Source organism: Triticum urartu, chromosome 1, assembly GCF_003073215.2.
Source record: "Triticum urartu cultivar G1812 chromosome 1, Tu2.1, whole genome shotgun sequence".
Lineage (NCBI taxonomy): Eukaryota > Viridiplantae > Streptophyta > Magnoliopsida > Poales > Poaceae > Triticum > Triticum urartu.
In genome coordinates this window covers 154254717-154271458 of record NC_053022.1, presented here as the reverse complement: position 1 = coordinate 154271458, position 16742 = coordinate 154254717, and the positions used below count along the sequence as shown (strand labels likewise).

Below are 16742 nucleotides of genomic sequence, written 5' to 3'. Positions count from 1 at the left end.
ACAGGTTCCTCGTTCACGTACTCGTCTCCCGGCTCTACCCAAGGCAAGAACACAAGCAAATGGAACAACAATCAATCACGGTGCAATGCACAAGCAACATGATGCAATACATGGCATGATATGCAAGACATGATATGCAATGCATATGCGTGCTCCGGAAGGGAAAGAATAATCAAGGCATCAACTTGGCAAACCAAGTATGCCGCTGGAAAGATGAGACGATTTCGGTTGAAAACGATATAAAGATCACCGGAAACGGATGCACGGTTTGCAAATGGCAAGCATCACAAGAATGACGCAAAACTGCGACTAACAGCACGATGCCACTTAGAATGCAACAAGAAACTAAGCTACTGCGCTCCAACATAATAAAAAAAGCATACGGCGGTGATGTACAAGAGATGCTTGACAAAACATGAACACTGAGCTACAGCTAAATCACACTAGAACAGGTTCAAACAAGCATGGCAAAAGTGCAAAATATATCAGCATCACAGACTTAGTAAAAAAATACTAACATGTCAAAAACAACATTAGGAAGCAATATTTAGAGCAACATCACGCTACAGGAACAAATCATAGCAAGCCAAGGCATGGCATGATTCTACTAAACGCATAGATCAAAAGTCCCTTGGTGAACATGAGCCAAAAAGGCACAGAAGATATGATGGCACCCATGTAAACCTACCAAGTTCTATTAAGAGTGGGTCGGATCCGGCCGGGACGAAGTGGATCCCGACGGCGGCGAGGTCCCACGGAGGCGGCGAGGCGCGGGACGCGCTAGGCGGCGTCTGACGTCGGCTGGCGGCGTGGTGGAGGAGCTCCACTGGCCGGCGCTACAGACCGGGGTCGCTGGCGAGTGGCGGCGAAGGCGCACCGGCGGGGAGCGGGCGGCGGATGGGCGGCGCTAGGCCACGGGGGTGGCCGGGTGGCGCGCGGGCGAACGGGCCGTCGGGGGCCCGCACTGGGCCGTGCGGGCTGGCGCAGCGGAAGGCCATGTGGCGCGCTGCGGTTGGCGCGGGTGCGGTGACGGGTTTTTGTCCGGTGTGGATCGGACGTGTCCGGCGGCGGAGGGAAGCGGGGCTAGGGTTTGGACTGCGCGAAAATTCGGAGGGGATCACATATTTATAGGTAGAGGGAGTTTGGAGTGTCCAAATGAGGTGTAGTTTTCGCCCACACGATGGTGATTCGATGACGGAGGACATGGAGATGGTTTAGATGGGTTATTGGGCCGTTTTGGAGGGGTGTTGGGCTGCAACACACAAGAGGCTCTTGCGGTTACCCGGTTAACCATTGGGGGCATCAAACAGCCTCCAAATGGAACGAAATTTGACAGGCGGTCTACTGGTGGTGTACCAAGGCCACTTGGCAAATCTCGGTCCATTCCGAGAACGTTTAACACCCGCTCATGAAAAGAGACAAGAGGGGTGCGCCGGTGCATGTAGGAGGGTCGGATTGCGAAACGGACAACAGGGGAAAAGCTCAGATGCATGAGACGAACACGAATGCAAACGCGATGCACATGATGACATGATATGAAATGCATGACATGAACAAAATGCAAAACGAAGACAAAACCCAACCACGAAGGGAATCTCATAACTTAAAGCCAAAAATGGCAAGAGTCGAAGTTACAAATATGGCAAGTTACATCCGGGGTGTTACAACACTCCACCACTAAGAGAGGATCTCGTCCCGAGATCTAGGATTGAAAGAACTCCGGATATTCAGAACGGAGGTGATCCTCGCGCTCCCAGGTGGCTTCTCGGTCAGAATGGTGTGACCACTTCACTTTCAGGAATTTGATTGAGTTGTTGCGAGTCCTGCGCTCGGTTTCTTCAAGAATAGCAACGGGATGCTCATGATAAGACAGGTCTTCTTGGACATCAATCTCTTAGAAGTTGATGGTGGAAACATCCGGGAAAGTATTCCCGGTGTTTCGTGTTTTCGGACAAATGAACCGGAGGGGGAAAGTTGCGTGTTCGCTATGCTAGAGATGTGTGGCGGACGAATAGACTGCGTATTTGGATTCGTCTCGTCGTTCTGAGCAACTTTCATGTACAAAGTTTTTCCATCTGAGCTACGGTTTATTTTATATAAATTTTAAAAGATTTAAAACATTTTTAGGATTTAATTAATTAATTAATTCAACATTATCCAGAACAGTGCATGCTGACGTCAGCAGTCAATAGAGGTGTTGACTGGGTCAAACTGACGTGCGGTACCCACGTGTCATAGGCTGAAGACTAATTATTATGTTAACATTTAATTAGCAGGTTTAATTAGAGTTAATTAGTGATTAGATTAGTTAAACATGATAAATTAACTTAATTAATTTATTATTTATTATTTTTTATATCCTTTTTTATACGTTCTGGGCGTGGGCCCATATGTCATAGGCGCAGGGGGCCTTAACAGGCGTGGGCGACGGGCACAGCCCGAACGGGCGTAGCGGGCGACGGGTGCCGTGTGCGGGGGGTGCGAGCGCATGCCCGAGGGCGCTGGGTGCGCGCGGCGCACGCCGGCACCGGCGGCCAGGCCAAGGGAGGCGGTGGAGGGACGACTGCGGTGGCGGGCGCCGGCCGTGGGGCAAGCGACGGTGCTAGGGGAGGTAGCGGCTGGTGGGGCATCATCGGAGGGGAAAGCGGGCGCGGCGGCATCAGCAGTGCGATGGCGATGGCGAGCGCGGGCCGCGGAGACGTGGCCCTGGGCAGCTGAGGCCCAGGCGGGCGCGTGGCTCGGGAGGTCAGTGCGTGCCCCGGACGAGCAAGCGTCGGGAGCAGAGCAGGCGCGCCGCAGCGGGGAAGCGGCATGGGAGGCGAGCGGCGTGCGGACGGTGTCAACAGCGAAGCGAGGCTGGCATGCGGGCGATGCGCGGGTGCGGCGGGTGCGCGCATGCTCATCGCGAGCATGAGCACCGGGTGGCGCATGCACGACCGCGGGACGGCGCGAGGAGCAGAGGAAGAGAGGCCGGTGGCCTCACCGCGGAGTCGTAGGGTCAAGGGCAGCAGAGCGTGGGAAGGATGACGGTGATGAGGCGACGACGGAGAGGACGGCGTTGGAGTCCGGCGAGGAGTCGAGGAGAATGACGGCGAGGTCCGGCGATGGCCAGTACCAGCGGCAGGGCGCAGGGGAGGGGGACGATGCGGGCACCGAGGAGGAGGGCAAGGGCCGGCGAGGCGGCCAGAGGGGGGTGGCCGACGCGGCGATGGGAACGGGTGCGGGGATCTCCTCTCCCAGGCACGATGCGTGCTTGTGTGTGCGTCCGGCGCGAGGTGGAGGGGAACGAGGGGAGAGATGGGGGGTCGTGGGGGAGTGGGGGTCGCTCGTTTTAGGTCACGGGAGTGGGAGGGGATAAGGAGGCAACGAGGTGGGCCGGCCTGTGGGGGTGGCCGACTGGGCTGGCAGGGTTGAGGCCCGGTGGGGAAAAGGGGGGTTTCCTTTTCTCTCTCTCCCCCTTTTCTTTTCCTCTTTTTATAAACAGAGATGGGTAAGAAATAATGGGCATGCTATTTACTTAGGAAAAATATGGGAAGTGCCCCTTTTATTCCCTGGTGATCTTAAGACAGTGCCACAAATAATTTGGAGACCAAGAGAATTCATTTGATATTTTTCATAAATAGGATAGCATTTTAAAATGCTGAATTGGTGCTGTTATAATTGCTAAAGCCCATCTTTAGACAAAAGTGATGTTGTGTTCCTTAACAAATAATTGTTATGGAATTTTTGACAAATGATGAACATTTTTTCAGCAACTTTTGGGCAACTTCAAACTTCGCTTGAATTTGACTAGCAAAAATGCCCATGCGTTCCAACGGGAGAAAAAAGTGCACATTCCTATCCTAATAAGTATGTCTAAATACCTCTCAAAGGTCATCATCCTCTTTTTCAACACGGCGTCCCACTTGTTTCACAACCTATTCTTCTCCCTGCCATCATTGATAGTGGCCGCAATGTCCGAGACAACGCCCGTGCTTCGCTATGGAGCAAAGTAGAAGTTGCTAGAAATGAGTAGCATGTGTTCCTCTATATAATTTCATACAATTAATAATGAATATCGCAAAGGTAATTTATATTACATACCATCAAATCTTGCGACATTTTTAATGTAGCACTTAGGCATAGAAATAACATAACTTGCAGTGCATCACCTCAAAAATGCATGGATAAAAAAATGGTAAAACTATAGAAAGGGGTAGCTACTCACAAAAATATGAATGCAATAGTAATGTAACATGATGGAATAACACAACGCTCTAATATTGATACGTAAAGACGATGCTGGGCCAAAACGAAGTAATAATCATCTGCTCTCACCATACCTTGGCTTCTCAAGTTCCAAGGTGCCGCGGTTTCTGATCCACGGGCACCTATGGGACCGGCGGTCCGGGTCCCTTTTGGTTCGGCGGGGGGCGGAGGTTGCGCAAAGAGCAGATCGAGGCGAAGCAAGCGGGCGGTTGGTCGTGCGAGGAGTAAATCGAGGCGAAGCACGCGAGCGATTTACCCAGGTTCGGGCCGCACGGATGCGTAAAACCCTACTCCTGCTTTGTGGATTGGTATTGATTTCTTGCTCGGGAGCGAGCGTGAGTGCGTGGAATTGCTGAACCTCGCGAGAGCTCTCGAGATGGCCGACCGACCCTACGTTGCACACGGGCCTCCTTTTATACTCAAGGGTTACCGACATAGAGCAACGGGGGCCAAGGGCAAAAATGGAAAGGGTGCCGTGGGTAGGCACAGCTAGGTGCTGTAGTAGGCACAGCTAGCTGCTACAGTGCTATCATATCTAACCCTGGCGGCAGGGGACAAGGGCATTAAATGCCCGTCTATGTCGCCTAGACAGCACCGAGAGGGACCGCTAGGGACGCCATCGTCTTGCCACGATGGTTGTCTTGTCAGCGCCTGCGTGCCACCGCACGCCCCTAGCTGCACAGCCTCCTGCCACGTGCGCTTGGGAGGGGCCCCGGAGCGACACGTGGGTGGATGCGCTGGAGCGCGGGCGTGGAGTGGGGGCTTGCCGCGGCAAGCGCCTTGCCGCGGCCGCCGACTCGTCGCTCCCGGGAGCTTGTTGCTCACCGGGCCTTGCCGGGGCGCGTAGCGCGCCGCGGCAAGTTCCTTGGAATGCCTTGGATGGCCTTCCCGGCAAGCGCCTCTTGTCGGGGCCTTGGGACGCTTCTGATGGCCTTCCCGGCAAGCTCCTCTTGCCGGGGTCTTGACTTCTTCCCGGCAAGCTCCTCTTGCCGGGGTCTTGTCTTGAGTACTTTGTTCTTGAATGGTCTTCAAAGGGACCACGGAGGTTCTTGGCGGTGACCCGGCAGGCCTTTCCGCGGGATGCTGCGACTGCCCGTGCACAAGTTCGGGGTACTAAGGGTACCCCTACTTTAGTACACCGACAGGAGCCCCCGGGCCTGGGCCAGACACGGTGCCGAGCGCTGTTGGGCCAGGCCCAAAACAGTGCACGGGCACGCGTGGCCTAGGTCACGCCGAATCTTCCTCCGCTTCCCCCGCGCCCTCCCCCGAACGGCACGCGTTGAATGCGGCGTCGTGGGGGAGGTCGTGGGGGTTCCTTCTCTCGAAATGCGGAACGTCCGCCCCTTCTCCCTTTAAGAGCAGGGGAAGCGGGGGCAGTTGGCCCATTCGCCCGTTGCCGTTCCCAATCTCGGAAATCTCTGCCGCCCTCTCGCCTCCCCAAAGCAGAAAGAGAGAGCAGCGCTCCGCCCTCCACCGCCGCCAGCACCACCAACGCCGTCGACCCCCTCCACTGCTTCCGCCATGGCTCCGAAAGCCGACAAGGGGAAGACCGTGAAGACGACCGAGGCGCATCGGCTCGCGGCGCTGCGGAAGACGCGGGCTGTTTTCCCCCCCAGGCTCGGCGCGAAAGAGCTGAAGGTGGACTATTCTCTGTTCTGGTCGGCGGAGACGCGCGCGCATCCGCGCACAAGAGTTCTCCCCGCCGCCGCCTGTAAGACTGCCCCAAATGGGTACGCCTTCTTCGCGTTGTTCTTCTATTGCGGGCTCTGCCCGCCTTTCTCTGATTTCTTCTGCGACGTCATGAACACCTATGGGTTCCACCTCCTCGACTTCACCCCCAACGCCGTTCTGACGATGGCAGTTTTTGCGCATCTCTGCGAAAACTTTGTCGGAGTTCTTCCCAACGTAGCCCTCTTCCGCCATTTCTTCACTTCTCGAGTAGAGAGAGGAGAGCCTCTATCCGGCGGGATCGCCTGGATCTCAAGGCCCGGCAAGAAGGAGACCTATCTGGAGGGAGAGTTCCGCGGCAAGTGGGAGGAGTGGAGGGCTGACTGGTGCTGGATTGTCGAGGAGAGTCCGCAGCCCTTCACCGCCCGGCGCCAAACCCCGGTGGCACGCGGTGACGACTGGAGCGACCTGGCCCCGGAGGACGACAGGCTGGGGATCGCCGTCACCAGGATCCTGCGCCTCCGGAATGCCGGGTTCACTGTCGGCGCGGTTGGCGCAGACTTCCTCCGTCGCCGCATCGCCCCCCTGCAAGAGCGGTGGAGGCCGACTTGGAAGTTCAAGAACGCGACAGACATTATGAGGCTGCGGCCGGGCCTCAACTATAACTTCACAGTTCTGGAACTCCATGCGATGCTGCAGGAGCTGTTCAGGTACGACCCCCAGCATCCCGAGGTGTTCAGGTTGCTGGGGGGCGTCGTGCCTTTGTGCAATAACTCCGCGCTCGACCGCATCCGTGCAATGATGCCGGAATGCGACTCGCACGGGATTGTGCCAACTTGGCAGGAGCCTGCCGACGAGGTCGTGCAGCACTTCTTCGACAACTTGGTGGAAGTGGTCGTCCGCCCCGACGAGAAAGACGGCCTCACCCGCGACACCACTGACGCGGAGATGGCGCGCATCGCCACCAGGCTGGAGGAGGCGGCGGCAGCCGCAGCCGCGGACGAGTTTGGGTTCACCACCGCGGAAGCAGAAGTGGCGAGCTGTGGCGAGCAAGGGGAGTCTGCCGGCAAGGAGGGGCTTGCCGGGCAAGATGCTGAGCCGAGCGAGCCTACCAAAGATACAGGCAGCTCGCGGCAAGCCGACTCCTCTTCCTCCTTGCCTCCGGACAGCCCACCAGAATCAGAGGCCCCAACGCCGCCCAGGAGGCGTCTCCGCAAAGCTGGTGATGAGGCGGAGCGGCAAGCGGGTCAACAGTCGCCACGTCACGTGACGCGCTCGACCACGGCAAACACCGTTGCCGCGGGAGCGCCTCATGCTACGACGGCGACTGGAGCGGGGTCTAGCCGGACCACCGCTTCGGTCCCTGCCGCTTCCCGTGCCGTGCCGACAGCCGGAGCGAGGTCTTCTCAGACCGCCACCACTGCTCCCGCTAAGCGGCCAAGGGAAGCTTCTCCTCCGCCTCCTCGCTCTGGGAGCGCGCCGGGCTTCGACTTCTCCGCGCTGAGCTCCGACGAGGAGGATGAAGAAGAGTAAGCTTCTCTTGCTGCACTCGCATTTCTTCGGTTTTTGTTGTTGTTCTTGCTTCTCAATTGCTTTTCCCTGAGCCTGCTCCTTTTTAGGACTCTAGCCCAGAGAGCGGCAAAGAGAGCTAAGGCCCCGGTGGTCATCGTCGAGGACGTGCCCACTGCGACAACAGGTGGCGCGCCCGAGACAACCTTGCCGGACCTGGCGACTTTCCTCCATGGCAGCCCCCAGCGTAAGTGTGTGAACTTTTTGCCGCGGTGAGGCGCGCATGGGTACTTGTCTTTGCTGATGTCCGCTTGTCGCCTTGTGTAGGAGCAGAGCAGCCTCACCAGGAGCGTCCGGAGACAGCCCCCGACATGCCATCTGCTTCAACTACGCCGCCCAAGGAAAATTCTCCGGCAAGAGATTCTCCGGCAGGGGGTGGCTCTCCGCCAAGGGACGGCACCAGCATCCCCCCAGCGGCAGAGACCATGGCCACCGAGCCCAGCGTAGGTAATCTCCTTGCCTCAAATCTTCCCTTGGGTTCTTCTTCTTCTGGTCTCTTTGATTTTTTGGCTGGATCTTGTTTGACTCTTCCCCCCTTTGTCGGCCATCAGACCCATCCGCTGCGGAGCGGATGGAGATCGAGGTCGCCGCTGAGGACGCAGCCGGGGGTGGCGACGCCGCCAGCGCCGAGGCCGCCAAGGCTGGCGCCGCGGCGGCTGGCGCGGGATCTGGCGATCGTACTGACGGCCCAGAGGCCGCAGGAGCGCTAGGCGCTGCACCGACCGCCGACCCGTCCGCCGAAGTCGCAGCGCCAAGCATCGAGGAGCCCCAGCCGGGCGTTTACTTGAAAGCCGGCGAAGGCGTCTTCATCAACCTCCCCTGGGCATCAAGCTCCAGGGCGCCGGTCGAGGGGGAGGTCTTCGATGGGGAAGTGCTTGCCTCCGCGGGTCTGAAGCTGGTCGATGCGCCGAGCAGCAGTAGCAATGAGCCCGAAGAGGAGCGGCTGCTGCGCAGGTTGATGTCGCTCTACCGCGCGCGACAAGTCAAGCTGGAGTCCCGCGAGGCGCTTGTCGCGAAGGCGGGAGCGGACATTGAGAAGCGCGCAGACGAGCTCGCGGGTTTCCACCGGGAAGCCGTCCGATCCTTGGCAGAGGAGCGGGAGCAGCTTGCTGAGGCGAAGAAGGCCTTTCTCCTCGAGAAGGCCGAAGCCGAAGAGCTGCAGCGACTTGCCGCCGTGAAGCTAGCCGCGGAAGTGGGCGAGCAGGCGCAGCGGAAGGTCAACCTCGACGCTCACGAGGAGGAGCTTGCCGCGCGCGAGGAGAAACTGGGCGGAGCCCTCAAGCAAGCGGAGGACGCTGCCGCCGCTGCCGAGGCCGCCAAAAAGGTGCTGGAGATGAAGGTGGTGCAGTTGGAGGCTGACCGCAAAGCATACGGCGAAGAGCTCAGCGCCGCCAAGGACTCCAACGCCGCCCTCGAGTCGAGGCTGGTCGCTTTGACCAAGGCGCTGGACGGCGCCAAGGAGCGGGAGGCGGCCTTGAAGAAGGAGATCGATGCCGACAAGGCGTTGCTGGAGAGTGCTGCCACCACCCAAAACGCCTTTAGGGATACGGTGGAGCACTGGACAGAGAGCCTCGTGAACGCCGCCGGGGACATCGACAAGGAGCTGGCGCAGCTGGGGGTGGAGGACTTCGGGTACTCCTCCGACGAGAACCTCCAACCTAGCGCCAAGCTCACTATGTTCTTCCAAGGCATGGCGACGGCGCTCCAGCGGCTCCGGGATGAGATCCCGAAGCGGCTGGCCGACGAGTCGCGCGAGATCTGTACGGGAGCCCTTCAGAAAGTGTTGATGAAGGTGGCCTTCCGCAATCCAGGCCTCCGCCTCCACAACGTCCTCAGATCCTTGCCGCCTGATATCGATCAGGAAGAGCTCAAGGCCCTTGTCGCACCCATTGTGGACAAGGTGAGCGGACAAGGTGAGCGGGATCAAGAGGGTCGAGGGCGACCGCGTCAACTAGGCCGCCGGCTTCCTTCTTTCCTTGTCGCTGTTAGCTATGTCATAGAAAACATTTATTAGAGCTGCGACAAGCTATTTTGTAATATAACTTTCTTCTGGACAGCCATTGCAATGTTATTCCCTTTACTTGACTCCTCCCTTTGTATGTTTTTGCCCTACGCTTTTAGGGAACTTGCCGGTGCAGGCATCCGGTCCGCGAGCGCTGAGCGCGGAACAGGCGGTGCCGCTACCGACAAGAAACCTTGTCGCAGCCAGCTGCAGCTCACTTAAGTTGCTGAGCGGGGCTCGAAGCAAAGTAAGGGCGCGGCTAGTGTAGCAACTAGCCGCAGCTAACTTACGTTGTTGAGCAGGCTCAAAACGATGCGAGGGTGCGGCTAGTGTAGCAACTAGCCGCGGCTCACCTAATGTTGTTGAGCGAGCTCGAAACAACGCAAGGGCGCAGCCAGCTACGAGTTGGCTCCTCCGCGCACAGGTTTCCCATACAAAGTGAAGTCGTTCAAGGGAGATAACTTGGAATTTAAAAGATTTGGCTGCTCAAACTTTGGCAACTTAGCTTTTCTGTCGTTTGCTTCCCGGCAAGACGAAATTCTTGAACGACGCCTGGTCCATACCCTTCTCTTCTCCCTTCCCCCCCGGCAAACTTGTGGGCGAGGGATCCTTTCTTTCCTTGGAAGAAGGAAGAAAAGAAAGAAGAGAAAATAAAGATATAGAGCCTAGCAGCTCGTCAACGCTTGCCATGGGGTTGGTGCTGCACAAATGTCAGATCATATATGCCAGAAAATAGAAAGCATAGAATCGACAAAATGTGCGGGGCACGCGAGCTCTGCTGCGCACGGGATCTGCGCCCGGCCTTGTACAAAGGATTACATGCAACAGCGGCAAGACTTTGTACAGGAGGTGGTTGCCGGAACGGGTTCCGACAACCGCGCCTCACGGGTAAAACTTACGAAGATGCTCGATGCTCCAGGAATTACTCACTGGGATGCTATCTTCGGTCTCAGGGCGGCCGGCACCAGGCCTAGTGACTCGTTTCACCCGGTAAGGGCCTTCCCATTTCGGCGTCAACTTTGTATGTTTTTACCCCACGCTTTTAGGAAACTTGCCGGCGCAGGCACCAGGGCCGTGAGCGCTGAGTGCGGAACATCAGCAGGCTGTTGGCGGTGCCGCTACCGGCAAGAAACCTTGTCGCAGCTAGCTGCAGCTCACTTAAGTTGCTGAGCGGGGCTCGAAGCAAAGTAAGGGCGCGGCTAGTGTAGCAACTAGCCACAGCTAACTTACATTGTTGAGCAGGCTCGAAACAATGCAAGGGCGCGGCCAGTGTAGCAACTGGCCGCGGCTCACCTAATGTTGTTGAGCGAGCTCGAAACAACGCAAGTGCGCAGCCAGCTACGAGTTGGCTCCTCCGCGCACAGGCTTCTCATACAAAGTGAGCCGATCCAGGGGAGATAACTCAAAAATTAGAGATCTGGTTGCTCAGGCTTTGGCAACTTATCTGTTCTGGGTGTGTTGAAGTGCATGGTGACCTTGGGCGCTCCGAGATCCACCAGCTCGATCTTGATCCAGCGAGCGCATGGTACCGTGAGTACCATGACGCTGCCGGTCCCGCGCCTCCTGAGATGGGCGCGGTGCATGCACGGACGCCGAGGTCTTGGAGTGCGCCCGGTCGTTGTGGGAGCCGGCCACACCGCCGATGGGCAGCGCAGCCTTGCCCTGGGACCTGGCAGCACCAAGAGTTCCCTCGTCGATGCGTGCCCTTCCGCCGGCGCCTGCCCCACCATCCGTTTGCTCCGGCGGTGGGTGGCTCGGCACGGACGGGGCAGCTGCCTCCAAAACCTTCTTCTTCGGTGGCATGTTGATGAAGAAGATGAAGATCTACGAAGAAGATGAAGATCTAGCCCGCAAGAACGCCGGATCTGATTCACACAACTTCGACGCCCCCTACCTGGCGCGCCAGAGATGCCGGGGTTTCTGATCCACGGGCACCTATGAGACCGGCGGTCCGGGTCCCTTTTGGTTCGGCGGGGGGAGAAGGTTGCGCAAAGAGCAGATCGAGGCGAAGCAAGCGGGCGGTTGGTCGTGCGAGGAGTAAATCGAGGCAAAGCACGCGAGCGATTTACCCAGGTTCAGGCCGCACGATGCGTAAAACCCTACTCCTGCTTTGTGGATTGGTATTGATTTCTTGCTCGGGAGCGAGCGTGAGTGCGTGGAATTGCTGAACCTCGCGAGAGCTCTCGAGATGGCCGACCGACCCTACGTTGCACACAGGCCTCCTTTTATACTCAAGGGGTTACCGACATAGAGCAACGGGGGCCAAGGGCAAAAATGGAAAGGGTGCCGTGGGTAGGCACAGCTAGGTGCTGTAGTAGGCACAGCTAGCTGCTACAGTGCTATCATACCTAACCCTGGCGGCAGGGGACAAGGGCATTAAACGCCCGTCTATTTCGCCTAGACAGCACCGAGAGGGACCGCTAGGGACGCCACCGTCTTGCCACGATGGTTGTCTTGTCAGCGCCTGCGTGCCACCGCACGCCCCTAGCTGCACAGCCTCCTGCCACGTGCGCTCGGGAGGGGCCCCGGAGCGACACGTGGGTGGATGTGCTGGAGCGCGGGCATGGAGTGGGGGCTTGCCGCGGCAAGCGCCTTGCCGCGGCCGCCGACTCGTCGCTCCCGGGAGCTTGTTTCTCACCGGACCTTGCCGGGGCGCGTAGCGCGCCGCGGCAAGTTCCTTGGAATGCCTTGGATGGCCTTCCCGGCAAGCGCCTCTTGCCGGGGCCTTGGGACGCTTCTGATGGCCTTCCCGGCAAGCTCCTCTTGCCGGGGTCTTGACTTCTTCCCGGCAAGCTCCTCTTGCCGGGGTCTTGTCTTGAGTACTTTGTTCTTAAATGGTCTTTAAAGGGACCATGGAGGTTCTTGGCGGTGACCCGGCAGGCCTTTCCGCGGGACGCTGCGACTGCCCGTGCACAAGTTCGGGGTACTAAGGGTACCCCTACTTTAGTACACCGACACAAGGATTTCTCTGTAATGAAGCATATAAAGGTTAAGAACATCAGACAAAGGTAGAATGTAGGAAGAATATAAAGGTTAAGAACATCAGACAAAGGTAGAATGTAGGAAGAATATAAAGGTTAAGAACATCAGACAAAGGTAGAATCTAAGATAATTGGGCTGTAGCAATCGTATGCTGCTTGTTTCGAAAGACTGTTTCCACTGCAAAAAGGCACATTAACAAATAATCAATGGTACAGCTGCAAAATAATATTGAAAAAGTTCGTATATTTCACACTAATTCGGCATGACTACAGATGAAGAACTCAATTGCTTATGGTTTTGCTCAAAGAGTCGTGCACTGCAATTGGAGTAACTTTAATGCACATGTTCTATGGCAATCTGGACAGCCAGTGCGCCGATCATGTCGGTGCTTTGGGTACCAAATTTATCAACTATAAATCACCTTGACCTAGATCACTGAACTTCTCCTGAGTCAGCAGCACAACCCAGACGTACATATATCTCTCATATACATACTCAGGGGATCAATTTTTTTGTTTATTTCCTTTCTGTTTTCCTCATAACATCGCTTTTCTTATTGTGCTTTTGCTCTCTTTGTTTCTCTCCTCCCAGTGCACCACTAAAATCAATCACGGAGTCACGGCTGAAGTAGATTGGGTCAAATCGAGTAGCATAGCATGTCCAGCAGCGCATGCGGATCTCCAGTTGCAACGAGGTTTTTGGCACACGGGATTTTTGGCACATGGGATTTCTGCAGTTGGTTGTGAGTAGTGCTACTCCATTGTTGCTCGATGGAAAGATAATAATCAAGTTATCTGTACTGAGAGAATCAGGTTATCTGTAGTTCTGTACTAAGAGAATCAGGTTGAGCTATGGGCGTACTTTACCTCAAGTCCTGAAGCCTTTACTTTAATCACTGATGTTGCGCATGCAAGCTCATGCTGGAATACCTTTAGCTGCATATTACATCCACAAATAGTTCCCCTGCTGCAAAAATTATAAGAACAGATCACTTCCAAGGTTCAAAACCGTTCTTTGAACTCCATCTTATAGAACAATGTCTATGACCTTAATGTAAACAACATGTCTTAAAATAGTAAATGCATGGGCTGCAAAAAATTTGAAGAACCGAACCCTTCCAAGGTTCAAATAGTTTTTTGAACTGTCTATCATAGATATGAAGATTTGGATCCCAGAAAAATAGGGCAGGATTAAGACGCAGAGTTTTCAGTGACTCATTATGCTGTAGTTTGTATCCCTGTTCGAAACGAAATATATGTACACTGAAATCCTATTTACCCGATGCGATAAGTCAAAATAATAATCAACCCAATTGTATTTCCTGAGCACGAGAACTTATTCTTTTAATATGTCAGAAAGGAGATCAGACACAATCAACAATAGGTTATTTAGAAAATAAATGACATGTCAATTGGCATACAAATCTTCAAAAAACGTTTAACATGATGATTTGGCTGTTGCAAATGGCAAATGAGTTACAGCTAAGAAAGAAAACATCAAGTAGCTAGAAAAAATTGGATCTGAAAGAACTACCTGACAGTAAACAGGAAAGAAGATAGTTGAGGCGTGCATGCACATACAATGGCACCGGTAGGAAAGAAACCCATCTTCATTGATCAAATTGTTCTCATGTTGTGCAGATACGACGAGAGAGCTACCCGTAGATAGTGAGGTACACGTATGACCTAGTTAGTCCTGACACGCCATTGATTCATCCATTGACCAAAAAGACAAGGTTCCAACCAAGCATGCATGAGCACATCCCAGGAGCTCGTAGCATAATCCTGAAGCTGCAACACGCCCTGCGACGCCCGTATAGTGGCCTGGCAGCGACAACACACGCCCGCCCAGTTAGACCCCGGCCCAGCGCGCCAGGGTCATGACCGCACGCCTCCCTCCTACCAGCAACGGTCAGGCCAGTCCATGGGATGGAGTAGCAGTATAATTGGTTGTGGAATAACAACAGCTACTGCCGGACAAATTAGCCTCGTCGCCGGTGGCCTAGCTCCTGCCGCTACTGCCAGATTGGGGTGGAGGGAAAGGAGGCTTGTGCTCCAGACCTGGGAAGGGAAGAGTCAGGAGGTGGCACGCAGGCCTCGCCGGATTGGTCGGGAGCGGCGCGCCATAGGAGGAAACAACAGCGACTTGCGGGAGGTTGGCATCAGCGGCGGTGGCGAGCGGTGCGGCGGCCGCCATCAATTTCGATTGGGCCAAAAAAGGGATTGGGGCGTGGGGACGGGCGAGCAGGTAGGCAGGCGTCCGACTCATGTTTTTTTTGATGTACCCATGAAACGTTGTTTACTTTTTCTTTTGATGAGGGTGCATGGCTTAGAGTCCTGTTCGGATTGGTTGGTTTTGGTGGGCGCTTGGGCCGGGCAGGGCGCGATGCGACGGGCAAAGGAACGAATCGTTTTTACGCGACAGACGGACGAAAATCACCGTATTGACGAAAAGATGAACAGTATCATCTCGGATGTAGAAAATAATATAGATGAAAAAAATTGAAAGTGTAAATTCATGGAAAGAAGTGTATTATGACGGTGAACCCAGAGACTCAATCCGTACTTTATTATTAGGGATATATATATATATATATAGTCAATAAAGAACACCAGTTGAAAAGTTGAAGAAATTGCAAACTTGAGGAATTTGAATAATTTGCAAAATGATGAAAAATCAAATTTGAAGATTTTCAACTTTGGTTGGCGGCGTGACCCACCATATAAGAATGATAATTTCAGACACCGCGTACAATTGTTCTAGGGTTCTGAGAATCAAATGTTTCATTAATTTCTTCACACTTAGAGGGTTAGTCTTCATTGATTGAAGAAAAACGTTTCATCAATTTTGCACAAGTGTTAGGATGTGTGTCCTTTCAAAGAACACTCAAAGATTCTAAGATATTTAGCTCACACCGCAATTTGCGAAATCTCTTTTCATCCAAGGGCTTTGTGAAGATATCCGCTAGCTGTTCTTCATTCTTTGTAAGAGCATCTAGTGCCCCTTAGTGATTTTGGTGTATTGAAGACTTATAGGTCAATGGACTAATGTGTTTGTCAGTGTACACAGGGTCTATTAGTCTATGATGAGTTTGATATTTACGATGAAAGTTGACCCCTAAAAATGAATGTCTTCAGTTGCAGACTTCGGTTTTCTTGAAGACTTTAAAAATAAGGAAATTGGTGTGACCTTGAAGAATTTGATATTCATGTGAGGATTATGAAGTGTGAAGACTTTTATTTTCGTAGTTTCATTTTCTCTTTCTTGAGTCATAGGAAACACTATACTGTTAAAGGGAGTCGAGGTAAAACTAAGGAAAAGTTTCCAAGTGATGCTCATCTCAAAATCCTACACCTACCCAATCCTTTCAAGTGAAGCCATTGGAAATCTCATATAGTTCGGTTAATTTATTCAGTGATAGAGACGAAGATCTTCTGTTCTCTGAGGAATTTGTTCTGACTGAAGAGTTAGGAATTCCCCAGTGCGGATTGCCTACAAGTGAGCAACATGATAGCCCTGGCAAATTTGAGAGCTCAAATTTCCGCCCGTTGTTGTGCTACGCGCCAGCTGTCCCAAAATATCTACCCACCTAACGGTCATATCATTAAAAGGCATTTATGTCTTATCATGCCGGACTGCTCCCTAAGCTATAAATAGCCGCCCCCTACAACCACCAGTTGGTTGGCTGCTCCAAGAGAAAGTGACACTTGTCATTGAGAGCATCCCATCCTCCGAGGACTTTGAGCAAAAATCATCAAGTGAGGAAAAACCCAAACCCAAACACCTACAAACACAAAGTGATTGAGCATCACTGAAGAGATTGTTCATGTGTGGAACCGATGCTTGTTACCTTTGAGGACTGTGCATCCTCCAGACGGTTAGGCGTCATGGTCTAGAGCATCTAAGAGGAATTGTGGATCGCTGAGTGACTGAATCTGTGAAGGTTTGGAAGTCACCTTAAGAAAATTACGGAGCTGCTTGACATTCCGAGGAGGTACCCAATTCACAATTGAAGACACCTTCTCGGGATTAACAACGATGCCTTTGGCTGAGATAATATGACCAAGGTAAAGAACTTCGTCAAGCCAGAACTCACACTTAGAAAACTTCGCATAGAATTGATGCTCTCTGAGTTTGTCAAGCACCAATCTCAAATTCTTGGCATGATCCTCCTTATTCTTGGAAAAGACCAAGATATCATCGAGATACACCAAGAAGAAATCATTTGTGTAAGGGTTGAAGATGAAGTTTATCATGCGAGAGAACGTTGGAG

The 16742-nt window shown here is 53.9% G+C and overlaps 1 long non-coding RNA gene across 3 annotated transcripts; it reads right to left on the bottom strand.

The window, feature by feature from the left end:
* Nucleotides 1-11984: 11984 nt before the first annotated feature.
* LOC125552260 lies at nt 11985-14779 on the bottom strand. 3 transcript variants are annotated; one of them, XR_007303499.1, is made up of 3 exons: nt 14003-14769; nt 13336-13435; nt 11985-12455 (listed from the first exon to the last, which is right to left on the bottom strand). It is a non-coding gene; the product is annotated as an uncharacterized LOC125552260 (long non-coding RNA). The 3 variants fall into 3 exon arrangements; XR_007303498.1 differs by lacking the exon at nt 11985-12455 and adding an exon at nt 12759-13263 and having other exon boundaries at nt 14003-14768; XR_007303497.1 differs by lacking the exon at nt 11985-12455 and having other exon boundaries at nt 12759-13435; nt 14003-14779.
* Between the last annotated feature and the right edge of the window lie 1963 nt (nt 14780-16742).